General features: G+C 45.0%; 1 protein-coding gene across 10 annotated transcripts in view; it reads left to right on the top strand.

Annotated features, from left to right (window-relative positions):
- The window catches only part of LOC120906755 (broad-complex core protein isoforms 1/2/3/4/5), an 88,563-nt gene that overhangs the window by 15,524 nt on the left and 57,043 nt on the right, over positions 1–15,996 (top strand). The window contains exon 1 of one of the 10 annotated variants that reach the window (XM_040318690.1): positions 1,278–1,646. The exons of 7 other annotated variants lie outside the window; for them this stretch is intronic. The gene's annotated coding sequence lies outside the window, so the exon portion shown is untranslated. Of the gene's footprint in view, positions 1–1,277; positions 1,647–12,907; positions 13,123–15,996 lie in introns of those variants that run through there. 2 more of the 10 variants (XM_040318689.1, XM_040318688.1) reach the window with 2 other exon arrangements.

Here is a 15,996-nt window from a genome sequence, read left to right as displayed (position 1 = left end):
GTGTATGTGAACGGGCGTTGCGTCTTTGGCGCAATCGCGGACATCGCTGGACAATGGGAACACGTCCGAAGAGCACATCCAATTTCAAAAGCAATAGGGCCTCATCATATCGATCCAGGAGCAGGTGCATTAATAGCGATAGGCTGGACGCACCAAGGAGGGCGGGACAAATTGGCCCGCTTTTCCTCCGCGTCCTGTGACTGCCGAGGACGCCGTGGAGCGTTCTGCGTGCTTGTACATACCAACTATACCTACATATAGACAGACATACATATACACCGAACTATATATATATATATACATTGACCATATGCTTCCAGTCGAACATTTATACATATGCGTAGCTTTATCTTTATACACATATATATATATACACACAAACTTATATATATATACAACGTGTGCGACAAACACCGTCTGGTACAATAAGTGAGCGCCGATAGAGGCTCGCGACAATATAGCGATTATTATGACCTGTTTTCGGTATGATAGACGTTGCAGGGGTAGTTGGAGACTCCAAATAGGTGTATGTGTGTACATTACGGTAGCGGTCGTTATCCCGCTAGCCATCCCATCTCATCGACAAGCACTGTGCATAAAATTAGTGAGCGAGAGGGCGCGAGTCAAACGTCTGCCGCTTGCCTACATCTAGATATACTATACACTGTAATACTAGGCGCCGCGTGTGTACACGCCCAAGGAGCAACACGAAAAAAAAACAAACACGGAAACCACTCAATCACTTGTAAATGGTTCGTAGCGTTTTGAAAGTACAAAGTAACCGTAGCAATGGAGCAATGGACACGCAACTGAAAAGAAATACCGATACTGACAAAAACCACAAAAACAAACAAAAACTCATACACGCACATACAAAACACATACACCGTCAGGTCGGTACGCTCGGGAACACGGTCGTTGTGTCGGCGGCCGCGCGTTTGTGGTCGCCACACTGGCCGCCGGTTGTGATTGCTCTTTAAGGTAGTGTTAGAATTTTCGACAGATTTTGTATTTAGTAGCGCGTGTACAAATTGAGATATCTGCCTCCGCCCCCCCCCGCACTAGTCGGCTCATATCAGTAAACCTCAAGTAAGCGTTTTTACCCTTGCGTGCGATTTTGCGCGTGAAGCTTGTATGCGGTACAGAACGGACGGTCCTGCTAGCGCTAGCGTGTCGTGTAGAGAGCGCAGTTGACACTCCGTTTTGCCGGAGGTAGAGCAATAGAGATGTGCGTGTGTTCGTTTTTTGACTCCTACTCCGTTGGTCGGGCACTGAAGGCTGCCCTGTGCAATTTGCTTTTGTGTGACGCGTTACAATAAACAAACAACAAAAAACCCTCTAACTACCGACCGACGCGGTAGTAGTGATGGCTTCCCGAGCTTCAATCAAACCTTTGCATCTATCAACCAAACTGAACGGCGGCAAGTGTGGTACCGCTGCTGGGGATGCCACTGGCGGAGCGGGTGTGTCGTATACAGTAGTGATGGCGCTGCGCTCTACACGCCTCGTCCAACGGACGTCAGAGTGTGTCGTTATTGTCCTTCGCTTCACGCACACCACCACTACCATTACAAAACCCCGCACGGTCTACACCTCTGCTGCTGTCGACGAGCTTGCGTCCGTCCATCCCCGGGGGCGGCTGTGTGGTAAGTTTCATTTCGCCTCCTTTCATACGTGCGCTGTTGTACCATGTGTTATCATCTACCGGGTGTCGGGGTTATTGTAGCATCCATGTTTTTTTTTCTTCTTCTTTTTCTGTGTGAGCCAGAAGCGCGGGTCAGTTACCCATGTGCGCGATTTGTGTGCGGAAAGCAGCTGCACTCCAATTTGCCGCTTGCCCATTTGGGGCGTTCGCCTTCTGTGCGAGCGCTTAATTTGCCTCCTTTGAGTTTTCGCACTCCGCCGTCGAGGTCCAACGAGCGAGTGTGTGGCGCTGCGATCGTTTGCAGTGGTACCACTACTCTTTGTCAGCTTACATGCTTGCTGGCAAGCTAGAGAAGGTGTATCCTTACACGGGTGTACTAATTCGCACTGCGATGGTTTTGCTCTTCGAATGGATGCTCATTACTGGCCTATGCTTTTATTTTACCAGGTGTTTTTTTTCCATTTCTATTTGATTTTTCAGGTGTCGCAAGCATGAAGTATGATGATGCCATACTTAACAAATAATTTTGAGCGATTTGAAATATACAAGAAACAAACATTCAATAGAAAGCATAGAAACTAGTGTTGGGTTTCATGACTCTTTCAATGAGATTAATTCATATGAATCTTCAGTGATGAGTGAATCGAACCTCAAATCGAATCTTCAAAGATTCATGAATCTCTAAAGATTCGTGAATCTCCAAGGATTCATGCATCTTTAGAGATGTATGATTTGCAAAATAGTTAATGCGCAATCTCACCAAACATTCTAAAGCCGTAGCAAAACAAACTATCCGGCTGCGTGGACTTACCAAGAAGTACCGAAAGCCTGTATAGGCTGGCATGATCATGTAAGTTGTTGCTTCAAAAACAAGAATAATGAGAAGCTCAAGCTCTATGAATTTTTGAATCTCATGAGATTTATGAATCCCTAGAGATATGAATCTTTGGAAATTCATGAATCGTTCGAGATTCATGAGTCTTTTGAGATTCATCAATCTTTGGTAATTCAAGAATATTTGGAGATTCATGAATCTTTGCAACCGGTATTCAGATTCATTGAATCATGTCAAAGATTCATTCAGTTTCAGGAATCTGAATCTGATTTACCCAACACTAATAGAAACATACACATAATTAAAAAGTGAAAATCGGATGCGAAACTTCAAGCAGTGCGAATATCTGCGTTTGATTGTCACCGCTCACCACAATAGGACAAAACTGGGAAGCAATTATATAATCCATTTAATCCATTTAATATGCCTTGGAATGGAATGTAGTGAAATGTCACTAAATAACCGTTAATTTAAGTGTCTTTGACATATTATGTTTCGATTAGAATCTCGACAAGAATCGCTTGTTCCTTGGAAACGAAATTTCCGAAACGAAAAAAACGAAATTTCCGCGTTTCGTAATGTCGTAAAAGAATGAATTCTATCGATATTGCGGTGAGGTAAGGGTAACAAAAGAAAACCTGCACTATGGCCGTTTTTGTGCCACAATACCCCCTCCAGCACGTACAACTATCAGCGGCACATGCCTCGCAGAGTAACGCAGATGAGATGAGCCAGAATGCATGCAATCCGCCTGGCTGGACACACTTTTTAAGGGAGCCGTGGTTCGTACTTTCCCTACACCCGGTTGCAATTACCATTCACATCAGCTCGCGCCAGAGCTGACAGTGGACTGTTGCCGCTTTAATCAGGCTTACGATTCGCAGGCATAATATCGCATCAAATTACAATTGGCAAATTCACCGCCACCGCACTGTACCACCCCTTCCCAGATCGGGTGGCAGGCTGAAGTGCACGCTATCTATTCCGATATGCAAACTGCGTTCCGTCAAAGCCCAACTCAAAACGGCAACCCTTCACGAGAAGGGCTGCACGTATCGAGCTCTTCACTCAAACCCCAAGACGCACCCAGGGCAAAGTGTTGTGCGATGTCTGGGAAAAATGAAGACCATACACCATTCCTTGCACCCCCGTGGGCGACCGTTAGACAACGCCAAACACAACACAGCGTACCCGGCTTTCGACCAGTCCGACGTTGCCTAAACGATGATCGCATTATAAATAAGCAATTAGCTCGCAAATTCAAAACCGAGCATCAATCAATCTTGCAATCCTGTTATCCTTCGATTACAGCAGCATAGGGTAAGCCCACCGATTGGCCCCCTTACCCCTGTTGGTGTTCCGAGACACACGAGTCTACCGCACGCACGGCGGCAATCGATGGTTCCGCCACCCCTATGACGTTTTGCACAGCGCGTACGTCACCGTACCCCGAATGATGATTACATTCCGACTGACAACCTCTCCTCGCACACCCATACCCGAAGCCCTACCAACCACCAACGATGCCTCACCGAAAAGCGATTAGATGTGGCAATCGCCACCGTCCTCAGCGCTCTGCCGACTAGACGCAACCAAATCCTATGCCACCGACGGCTGCTCGGTGCACAGTCTACACGGTGCCTAGCCTACCCCTTGTGCCCTGGCCGTATATTTATGTGCATGTGCCTTGTCTGCCTGATTCTGGCCCCGGAATGATGTATAATCATATTTTATTGTTTCGAAGCGTCAAGCCCAGCGGAAGGAAATGAGACATGGCACGGCTCATCGAATAAATGAGCAGAGCGGCAGCGACAGGGATGTTACGCATCCTCAACCCCAAAAGACTAAGAATAATTGGTTCAACAAACTACTCCTTCAGGCCTCCATGCCCTCCTCATTGAGCCGTGCTTCTTGCCTGGTGTGGGCGCAATCCAAACCAAACAAAAAAACTAACTCGCAATGACCGCAACGCTTTGGTGCGAGCGCCAAAGAATCAATGAATCGACCGGATGGGCATTAATTTTCACTAATGATATCAATTTTCACTCACCCGCTCACTGCCAGCGCTGACCAGTGCCAGATAATAGAATACAGAAGAAGAAGAAGAGCGTAGAAACTGCTTAAACCTCCTCCCAACCACGGTAATGGGCTTCGAGTTAATAACGCAACAATCACCCCCGGACCGGGTGGTGCTTTGGCATTCCACCTGGCGGTGCGAGGGTTCCGATTGCCCGGAAAAAGGTTAGCCCCGATCGGATGTTGCCATACGGTTGACAGGTGTGTCGAGATGAGGAAACACTACTCGCAAATGGGCCCAGCTGTCGAATGCGCGGGAAGATAAATACTCTAAATGAGAGTCGGTGGGGCCGTAAAAATGCGTAGCCGATGTGCTGATTACGGCAGATAGTACTTCGACACGCTCTGTTCTAAGCAACTTCTGATAAAACGAACCAGCATTCTTTCATTTGTATAGCCTTAATTCTTAATCCCCGAACTCCAAAACCATACATTCATTTAATTTTGGCTTTAAGTTAACTCAAAACTCACATTTCGAGCCTTCCAGTTTTGAGTTATTATCATCCAGAAATTGAGAGCTTATTATGCTAGTTTAGAGATTTTTTTCAATTTCTTTTAGCGATGTTACAAGATCCTTGCACAGAATCCATTTAGAAATTGATTGGATTAGAACTTTAGAGTAAATAAGATCTAATCTACCAAATCTAAAGTGTACTTCAATAAATTCCAATTGTTCCTATTTCATGAATTGTTCTAAATCTTAACTTATAAGTGCACAAATCATAACTGAACAAAATTATGATTCAGAATATGTTTCCATGTCTTTACATCAATTATACATGCTAACGGATCTTCTTGAATTTTGGAAAGGATTTGAGTGTTTTTCATTATGAATCTAGAGTTATAGAGATATAAGAAGATCTTTGGTGTTTGGCTTAGTCAGGTCCCTATTATCGAGGCTAACTAGCCTTAACTTACCACGTCTCCGGGAAGTGCAGGATACGACTGGGCCGTGTGAAAATGGGAATTACAATACTCCGGGCGCTGTAGGAATAGATATTGCAGCTTTTACTCGTTCTCGTATATCTTTCATAGAAATAATCCCAGAATACTAGATCTTCTGGTAAATCTGGTAATCCCTAATTCAAATGGGTCTTAGCTACTGGATCTGAAATAGTAATTTTTAGTCCAAATCCACATCATTCCTGCTGTTTGCAACCAAACATTCAGAATAAGTGATGAACTAATATCATCAGAGTCTCCGCTTAAAGTCTGCAATGTTTGTCTTGCTGGGAGATTCACTTTTGGTAATATAATTAAGTATTTCTTAAAACATTTTCCAGTATTTGGTATTTGGTAGAAAATAATACAGTATGCTTTCATTTGCTACAGCCATGATGCCACCATGAGATATTGATTTGTTGATTTTAGGCAATCGAAAAATCCCAGGGACACACTTAGCCCAAACTATTGGTTAATAATGCAACAGCAGACATCCTGAACAAACCTTCCAATACTGCCTTGCAAGCACGCAGCGCCGGTGGGTACTGTAGCTTTTGATTGGTGGAGAAGGAACCGTACCCAAGCTCAGGACACTGAAGAATTCTCGCTAGCCAAAGCCAAACACGAAAAAAAAAGACAACCCATCGCGGCACGGGTGCTAGCAAATGGAAAATTTAAGTAATTTTTCAATCAAAACCCATTTCGTGACGTATTGATTAAACACTCACAATCACAAGGGTTTGCCCGCCACTCCCCGCCTACCCATCGATTTGTAGAGAGGCTCCCCAGCTCCATTCTTCGAGGTGTCTGTCCGGCCCTCGGTAAAGCCCTGCCTACCGTATGATTTCGCTCCTGTCATCGGACCCGGCGCTTCCGACACACACACACACACACCCGTGGATGCAAATTAAAAACAACCCGGACGGCGACATCGAATGTACCATGTGTGTGTGTGTGAGAGTGTGTGGTACCGGCAGGACAGGACAAATGCGCCTTCACGCGCCTTGAAACAATTCACGAAAAACAATAAGCCCGATTGTGCCGTTGATGGAAACGGTGGCATTTTCTTGGATGACTTCCCTGTCTGCCCACCCTCACAACGCGGGTACTGGAAGGTCCCAGTGCGAGTGGCTGTCCTGGCTGTCAAATATTCGCACCTACGCCATCGCGAACGTCGGAAAAGCCATTTAAATTTTCGCCTTTTTTTTTCGCGCGACCCCATTCCCAAACGTTCCCTAGTCCTGCATCCCGCACCGGTGTCTTCCGCGGGCATTTCGGTCTAATGATTATGTTACGTACATTTTCACACATCAACACCCCCTCTCTCCCTACGAATCCCCTCAATCCCTTTTGCGCTGGCTCGTGTTGATTGCGCGCCCTTTTACGCTTTTATCACCTTCATGTCTGTCCGTTTTTGTTTTCCGTTTTTTTTGTTGTTGTTTTGTTATTGTCGTTGTTGCTGGTTTTCACTCCTTCCGAATCACACGTAAGGAACAAAGCAAAGTTAAATTATGCACCCTCTCCTCGCCACATCAACGCGAGCGCCACAGACACCGCCGCCAACGTGCTCGGTGCTCGGCCAGGAAATGAACACGTGACGATATCTAATTTCTATTGTCTATCAATTTTCCTGGCGTGAACATCCACCTGCCAAGCGTGCCCTCCCGCATCCGTGCCCGCCCCATCCATACCCTTCCTGCCGAAACGTGGCGGCAATCAAGTAAGCCTCTTTTGACCGACCCCAAAATGGGCCGGAAGTGAGGCCCGCCGTGCCGCGGATGCCGAATCTGTGCCGCGCTCGTGTGTCGCTGGTGCCGTGCACGGTTCCGTACCGTAGCCGTGGCCGTGATGGACGAGCAAATGTGTGTGTGTGTGTGTGTAAACGAGGGGGAGGAAGACGTCAAGTACCTGTTATTTTGCCAACGGGGGTGGAACAAACGGGGGGGGGGTTTGTATTCAAGTTTGAAAAGGTGATAATCGAACAGTCACTGATTTTGACATTCACTTACAATTGCGCAACGGCCTGCCGAAAAAAAAAGCAACAACAACACACGGACGGCTCCCATCGCACCCGATTGGCGTGAGTGTCTATAGGTGCGGGATGCGGGTGGGTGGGGGCTGGTTTGGCAGGTGTGTACTGCCTGATTGTTATTATTTTTGTTTGTTGCCCCCCCGTGTGCCCCTTTGCTGCTACCGCTGCAGGACGGCATAATTATGTTTTGCATCCTTCCGCCCTTGTGTGTGTGTGTGTGTTTTGTGTTGTTTTGGTTGTCGTGTCCCGGCCTTCGAACGGGACGAGGCCCCACGAGGTCTTTGCGGTCTGGTTCGAACTGGTTGCGTGCCTGTATCGGTGTTTGCGAGTGCGCGACCGGAGCGTTGCATTATCGATTATTTTTGAAGTATTTCGAGCTAAATGTTCGATTCGGGCTCTAATTAGATGTAAAATGAGGCTTCGCCTTTTGTTGTCCGTTTCACAAAGGTTGGTCGGCTGGTGGGCAACGATTTTCCAGTGGGCGCGAGTCCTGCCCCCAAGAGTAATGTTAGACATGATGATATGATTTAAATCAAGAATGGTTACTAATTTATTCACATCGCTGATCCTGGAAAGAGGATAAATGGAGTTAGAATTGATTTTCTAGCACTAAGAATGACCTATATTTTTAATTTTGTTGTTGTTGTTGTTGTTAATCTTGCTTACATATAGTGGTGGGAGCTCGGAATCGGACCTACCCGATTCTGATTCCGTGTTCGGAATCAATTCCGGAGCCGATTTCGATGCTGAAACCGATTCCGATTCCGGAGTCGATTCCGGAGTCAACTTCGGATCGTATTCCCGAGTCAACTTCGGATCCGATTCCGGAGCCAATCCCGAAGTTGACTCCGGAGCCGATTCCAGAATTGACTCCGGTGCCGATTCTCGAGTTGGCTCCGGAATCGATTCCGCGATCAGAATCGGCTCCGGAATCGGAATTGACCTGGGAATCGCAATTTGCCCCGATAACGGAATCATAATTGACTCCAGAATTAGAATTAGCTCCGGAAAGTGCATAAGTTCTTGAATTCATAAAAGAAGTCTTGTTGGGTTTTTTTTTGCGATTATCAATACGTAGTATGATTGGACCCAAACGCCTATGTTTATGGCGATGCCGAAACTGACTCCGTTTGGAAGTCGACTCTAATTTAGGATCAAATTCCGATTCGAGAGCCATTTTCGATTCCGGAACCGATTTCGATTCCGGAGCCAATTCTGGAATCGATTTTGGAGCCGATTCCGGAACTAATTCCGGAGTCGATTCCGATTACCGAGCCGATTCCGAAAACGATTCCGGAAACTGATACCTACTATCCGGAATCGATTCCAGAAAACTGCGGAGCTAGGCGGAAGCGATTCCGACAAAAACTTCATTTTTCCTATCACTACTTATATAGTTCAATACTTTTTGGGAAAACCCAATTGTGCCGTTTATTCTACAAACAAATTGTTTAAAAAATAAGATATGGTATTTCGCTACTTAAATTACAACTTTAAATGGCATATCATATTACTATTCTTCTAATTTCTAGCTAAGATAATCTATAAATCCAAGCCAAACAGCTCCATTACACGGATTTAATTAAACTTGAAACTAGATTAATATTCAAGATAGTTCATAGTGTTCAGGTAGATAGTGTTCAAGAAAGCCGATAGAAACAAAATTTCTAACAATCGAGGAATTTTCATGCTATGCGCATGCAGTAAGGTGTTTGAGATTCTCACCTCACGGCATATTCTGAACGGATTCAAACGTACACTTTCCACTGATCAGCATGGATTTTTACCAAACCGCAGTATCGAAACTAATCTGATGTCATTGCTGATTTTTTGGCATACCTCAATCGATAACGGAAAACAAGTAGACGTTGCGTATACCGACATTCATGCTGCCTTTGATTCGGTAAACCATACTCTCTCTGCTGGCTAAATTATCTAGATACGGAGTTAACGACGCAGTGGTTCAGTGGCTATCAAGCTACTTAATTGATAGAAGTATCATGGTACATATCAATTCATTCAATTTTCAATTTCTGCACCTTTCACCAACTCATCGGGGGTTCCACAAGGCAGCATTTTCGGACCACTGCTGGCTGTAATTTTCATTAATGATATCGTCCATGTGCTTCCGAATTGTTTAAAACCATTGCATGACGATTTGAAAATGTATACGTCGATTTCTGACATCGCTGACTGTATTGTTCTTCAAAATTGCTTGATTAATTTTTTTTCTTGGTGTTCTGTAAATCACAGGAGTATTAACGTACAAAAATGTTCTTCTATATCGTTTTAGAGGAAAAGGTCTCCTATTTTATTTGACTATACATTAGATGGCAGCTCAGTTCCGCGCTTTTATGTAGTTCGTGACTTAGGTTTACGACTAGATTGTAGAATGACTCTTCAAGATCACTATGAGTTATGTATTTCAAAAGCTCTTCGTTTGTTAGGATTTGTCTTACGTGTTGGAAAGGACTTTAGTGATCCATATACCTTAAAATCCTTACATTGTGCTATAGTTAGGCCTGTTCTAGAGTTTGCTTCAATAATATGGATACCAACTCAAAAATACAGAATTGAACGGCTAGAATCAGGCCGTTCTGATCTATTTAGCACAGACGACGGAATTTAGCTCCAAAGACGCTTTACTTCTAATGGTTAATGCATATAGCTCTTTATACAATACTGTCGATCTAAACGTTAGTGTAAATAATCTAAAAATTATTCTTCGTGGCACATATTGACGAACGTTTTCACTTTCGCCATAGCTACCTGTTTGTGATTCGTTATCTCCATGTTTTGTATGATGTTAATTTCAGTTAGGTCCAGGTTTAGGCTAGATGACGTAATTAAATAAATTTAAAAAAAAATATGAATTGCGAAACCAACTGTCAAACTATGGAATTTCGGAGTAATTCAATCGTCGAGAAGGAATGATTTTGGTTGCACACAATGCTGAATGCAGCATTGCAAAAAAGCCTGTAATTAACACAGGCTTGATTAACACAGTGTGCTTGATTAGACATCAATTTTTTCGCAGTTGCAATGTAAAAAACAGTAAATATTTGATCCTGATGCCAATGAAGTAATGTTGTCACGACATTTGCATGGATCCGGAACTATAGTGGCATAAAGGTGAACACCTCACATCCACACCTTCACCTATCTTCACCATTCATCTATAGGAAGCTCTTTACCTTTAGCAAAAAAATAGTCTAAAAACCACTCATGAATATAAATAAAAACATTATTCTATCCTTACTAATCAAAACACTTAAAACTGACACCAAAGTAGTTTTTCTATAAACAAAGCGATTGCTATCGTACTTGCAGGATGCTGGATTTTAAGACATTAATGAAGAAAAAATCATTGAATTACTTTATTGTACACTGGCATTAAGAACCCATTGTCATTCTTATGGCGTAATCAACCACATCCTCATCGGAAATGGTCTGAAATGCATCCTCGCCTTGTGCCGGTTGTTGCATAATTTTGGTTGTTACATAATTTGGAAGTCGTTCAGCTTTGGTAGCTCGGATTGGTAGGACATATTGGATTGTAATATTTAAAAAAAAAATTTAAAATAAAAATTAGATCAAGGCAATAAATTTCTGCTGGCTGTATCAAGCATCTTTTCAACTTAGTTTATTACAAAACTAACAAACTGCGTCCAACTTGGCATAAAATCATAAAATTTTAAGATAACGTCAATCCTTAGGAGCTGCTGCTTCACGACCAAAATGGAATAACCTTCGCAAAGCAAATATTTCTATTTCAACACTTTTTTTCTCCTAACACATCTCGACCAGCTTACAACAAACAAACCTGCCTATTAGTGAATCCTTAAAGTTACGTGCAAAAGGCTGCGCCGTAAAACAGAAACTCATAAACTTTCTACAGCATAAAATATAAACTCTGCCAAGGCAAAGGATAAGAGAGATACAGAGCAAAGAGAGCGAGCAGGCGAACCCCCAATGCTTGTTAGCAAAATCCTCTCCCCACCCGAGGGCACGGACCAAGTGACACTTATCTTCCGCAATATAAACGTTGCCTCATGTGTTTATTATGGATTTAAACGGATTGTCGCATTTTGTCCCCGTGCCGAGAGAGTGGCCGCGCGAGTGGCAAAACGCTCGCAAGCATAACCAGCCCATATTGCATCGGGCTTGGTTGCATCCGTCCTATCAATCAACCCACCCCTCTTCCGCCGGTGGTTGTGGTACGGGTGCAAGGACACAAAACAGCATCAGGAGCGCTACAGCGGCAACAACAGCAACAGCAAACCACGCCGCAAACGATGAGATGCATTCCAAGGTCATGGCATTTAACATAGTTATCCCCCTCCCCTCCCCCCCCGCCCCACGGGGGTGGTGGTGATTTTTTTATGGTGGAAGGAACAAGGAGACGGACGGCGGTGGCGAAACTGCACTCGATTTCCTCGATTTCCCGACGCCGGATCGGCCAGACGCCGTCTGGCCGTTCGTATGTGTGCACGTACACACACACACACACAGCACTGTCCGGGGACAGCATAATTCCACGACCGTTGTAACGACCCCGACGACGATGTTTTTGTTGGCTGTTGGCTGCCCCTAACGCACGCCCTAACCGGTCGCTCAGCGCTCAGGGCATGAGTGACCACGGTCGGTTTGCTCCGCAATAATCGTGTGGCCGTCGTGCACTTGCGTGCCTGCCGGGATCGGGCGTTACTGGCCCTGGAGAAGATTTGGCCAACGCCACGCTCCGTCACGAGAGCGTGAGTAGGCGCGAGAGCGCGCGCGCGCGCACGCCCGTTTATGTATAAGTGAGCCAGCAAAAATTGGAACGACAGAAAGGAAATATCAAAAAAAAAAACCACACTCTCACCGCCCCCCCCCCTCCTCCCTCCCAAAACAGAACCGCTCACAAACTCTCGCGCCCTTTCGCGCGGACCGGATGGTGGCGGCACTCAGCGCTCTAACAGCTGTTCGCGTGAATCAGCTATTTGCAAAAAAAAAAAACTCACCGCGCTGCTTGAGCCCCAGGCGGTTGCGGTCGGAAGGTCGTCCGCAAAAAGGGCCGCAACGATGGGAGAGGGGGGGGGGGCGGCGGGGGTTTTAGTGCGTAACAATTACAACCCCCACCCTCCCAAAAAAAAAAAAGAGCGAAAAGAAGAAGAGGAAAAGCACACCGCCCCACGTACGCACTTGCGGGTGCCGCAATGTAATCCAACCAACACACCGATGCGACCAGGGCATTCCGCGCTCTCTCGCTCTCTCTCTCTCTCTCTCTCTCTCTCTCGTTCTCTCTTTCTTTTTCTCTCCTTCTTGTGCCTCTTCCGCACTCCAACCCTTTGCTTCATTATCTCCCACGCACGCAAAATCGGCGGGATCTGCGGCCTCGTGTCAAAACGGCGCAGCTCGCACTCGCGTCAAGTCAAGCCACCCGTGCGCGTGCTCGCTTCTCTCTCTCTAATCGCCGTGTTCGGAGGAGAGGGGGAGGGTGGTCGTCACCCGGGACCGGGTTTTTTTAGCCCTTCTTTTGGTTAGTTTTTTTTTTGTTTTTCGCTTGCTTGTGGTGTTGAAGTAATGCAAACGTTTGTTGTCCACGCACAGGTAAGTGGATTTAGGGTCCCTATGGGACCGTTTTTTTGTGTGAGTCTGACAGCTCTGACACAAGTGTGACGCTCCGGCAGTCGGACAGTCGTAGCTTCCTTATCGTTCCTTGCCTTCCCACCTACCAACCGCCCCCCCCCCCCCCCAATCAAACGTCCGCGGACAAACGAGTGTGTGTTTTGCTTAGATAACCTTGAGCCCTCTTCTGCCGGCTCTGGCCGGCTCAGTGTGTTCGTGCTGAGTGCAAGTGAGTGCGGCAAGCGACACGTTGTGATTTGTTGTGATCGGAACCGCGATTAGGTGCGCGAGGATCTCTCCAAAGCCTTTGACCAAAAATTCGCAAATCGCGATCGGCCAAAGTGTGCGCGATAGAAAGTCTGCAATGTCGTGCATTTTTTTTTCTCTCTGCGCTCTCTCTTCCAAACACACAAACACGCGCGCGCGCGCGGAGACGCACCAAGCCGGCGGCGGAGGCCAACGGCAATAAAACGATATGTTCCTACTCGTGTAAGTCACTTACACAAGCGCCTGCGGAACGGCGGTTCGTGGTGTTGTCTTGTTAGTATCTTTAAGATTCTCTTCTTTTTTTTTTGTTGCTGCTCCCCCGTTCGCTTTGCACCAACACCGGTTCGGTGATCAGATTTTTGGGGTTGATTTTTTTTTATTTTGTTTTGTTTTTGGCGAGTGTGTGTGTGTGCTCCTTTGTTTAGTTCAACCTCTCCCCTCACCCCCCCCCCCCCGGCAACTTGTTCTTCTTGTTCCCCCACCGCACCGACATCCCGATCAGCAGCGTTAGACGGTGGTGTGTGTGTGTATGTGTGTTTATCTTTCTGTCCCGCGCGTGTCGTCATCGGAAGCCGGATTCGCTTTTGCACGGCAACCCCCGTCCCGGCTCCAGTGTCACCCCTGCCGCACCGCTCAACACAACGGATTCAATCGGGTCTCGTTCCACCCCCCCCCCTCACCCATCCCGCTCAATCAACCGTAGCGCACCTTACCATGGGGTCCGCTACTCTCCACTGCCGTCTGCTGCGCCGAAACCGCGTGGTGCCGTCGCGGAGATCTAATGCCCTGCATTAGCGTTCGCGAATTGTCTCCTCATACATAATGCATGCTCTCCACTGCGATGTTACTGCAAAAGCAGGGGTTTTCGGTGTGTTTGCACATGTGAAATGAGCAGCACCCGTTTGTGCAATGATGTCGAGAGATGTATCGTAATAAGTGCGATTTGTGGATTTGAATGTCCGATAGCAAAATGAAGACGTGGAAGACTTTTTAGATGGCACCAACTTTCATTTTTGTGAGTTTCTATGAAACCCAAGCTAAAGCAAGCATGAATTAAGGTGTTATGGCAATCTCAAGATGTCTTGATTTATCTGAAGAGAGTTCAAATTGTGTCTGACATAATGTTCTTACAACTCCAATCACTCAATGGAATACGTAGGCTCATTTTATTGCAGTATCATGAGTATTGCTATTTAATTATTTGTTTACATACTAACCTGCACTACAACTGCTTTGCGACCGGGGTCCAACCTAAATAGCGGATGCCTTCACGTCATCTTACAATCAGCCCGTATTATAACAATCAACCGGAAGATTTGGCAAGAGTTCCACTGGAAGAATACAGAATAGTTAATGTTCTAAAAGCTATATTTCAATAATTTCAAACGTAAATCAGAAAATCGGAGTCAGATGACTTGTTATTTAACCGGAAATGCATGTTGTCTTACTCTACTAAACATTTGCGAAAATCGGCGTTTGAGTATCATAGTGTATGACCATATTTAGGAGGCGTACAGGAGTACTGGAACGTTAAAGGTATGATATACTCCCAGCTTCAACAGGCGGATTGCTTCAACGGGCTGTAGAATGATCGAATGAGAGTAATCACTCTTGCCCCCAACTTATCTTCTACTTGACTTCAGCAACAGCTTAATAAAAGGAAAAGGAAATGACACGTTAAAGGTAAAGGCTGGGGATATGAACCATTCCTCATAGGAAAGAACTATCCTCTTATATAATGCGTCAAATCATAATGGACAGTTAATCAATCGTTGAACACCTTGTCCAAGGTTTATAGCCATTTTTGGGGAAAATTTATCATAAATATTTGTAAACAATTTAACCATTTAAACTATAAATTACTTTGTAGTTTGTATGTAGTATAGTGCCTAGAAATAGAAGCTAAAGTAACTAGCTGCAGCAATCAAATAATTTTCATTTTTTAACGACAACATCTCATCCCGACGTCCACGAACTTGGAACTAGCTGCTCCTAACACTAGCGACGCTTGGGTATGACAGTTATCCAGTATATAAAATCCTCATAGTGCTATGAAGAAGAAATTTTGTTTATGGGGTCCTTTCCGTTTTAAGTTCGTAGGCTGAAATTTCAGCCTGTCAGCTGTTTGCATTGTATAGCAGTTTTCGAGCAACTATCTAAGTGGGTATAACATACAGTTGGGATTATCCCAAGGTGTATGAATTTAGAAGGCTGATTTTTACGATTCTTTTTCTGAATGAAGATTTTAAGAGTGTTTTGTGTATTCATCAAGCCTCCAGAAAGCTTGTTTGAGCAAACGCTTTCACTCGCACTGTCAAAAAGTGATGTTCAAAATTGATTACAGGTGTCCCCTGAGATACGACTGTATTTGGGACCGAAAAAATGTCCCAAAGCAAGGCGTATGACGAATATCTATGAATATAAAGTTTATAACCGAAGTTGAAGAGTTGGAATTTATGATATCGTGTATTTTATTTAAAATAATGTTCGATAATGTAATAATTATATTTTAAAAACCGTACACAATATAGATATTCAAGACAGAGTAGTTGTGGAATCTTTGGAAATGTATGTATAACGGTTATCAGC

The sequence above is a fragment of the Anopheles arabiensis genome, chromosome X (assembly GCF_016920715.1).
Source record: "Anopheles arabiensis isolate DONGOLA chromosome X, AaraD3, whole genome shotgun sequence".
NCBI lineage: Eukaryota > Metazoa > Arthropoda > Insecta > Diptera > Culicidae > Anopheles > Anopheles arabiensis.
Note: the sequence above shows the minus strand (reverse complement) of the source record. Positions and strands in the feature narration are given on the sequence as shown.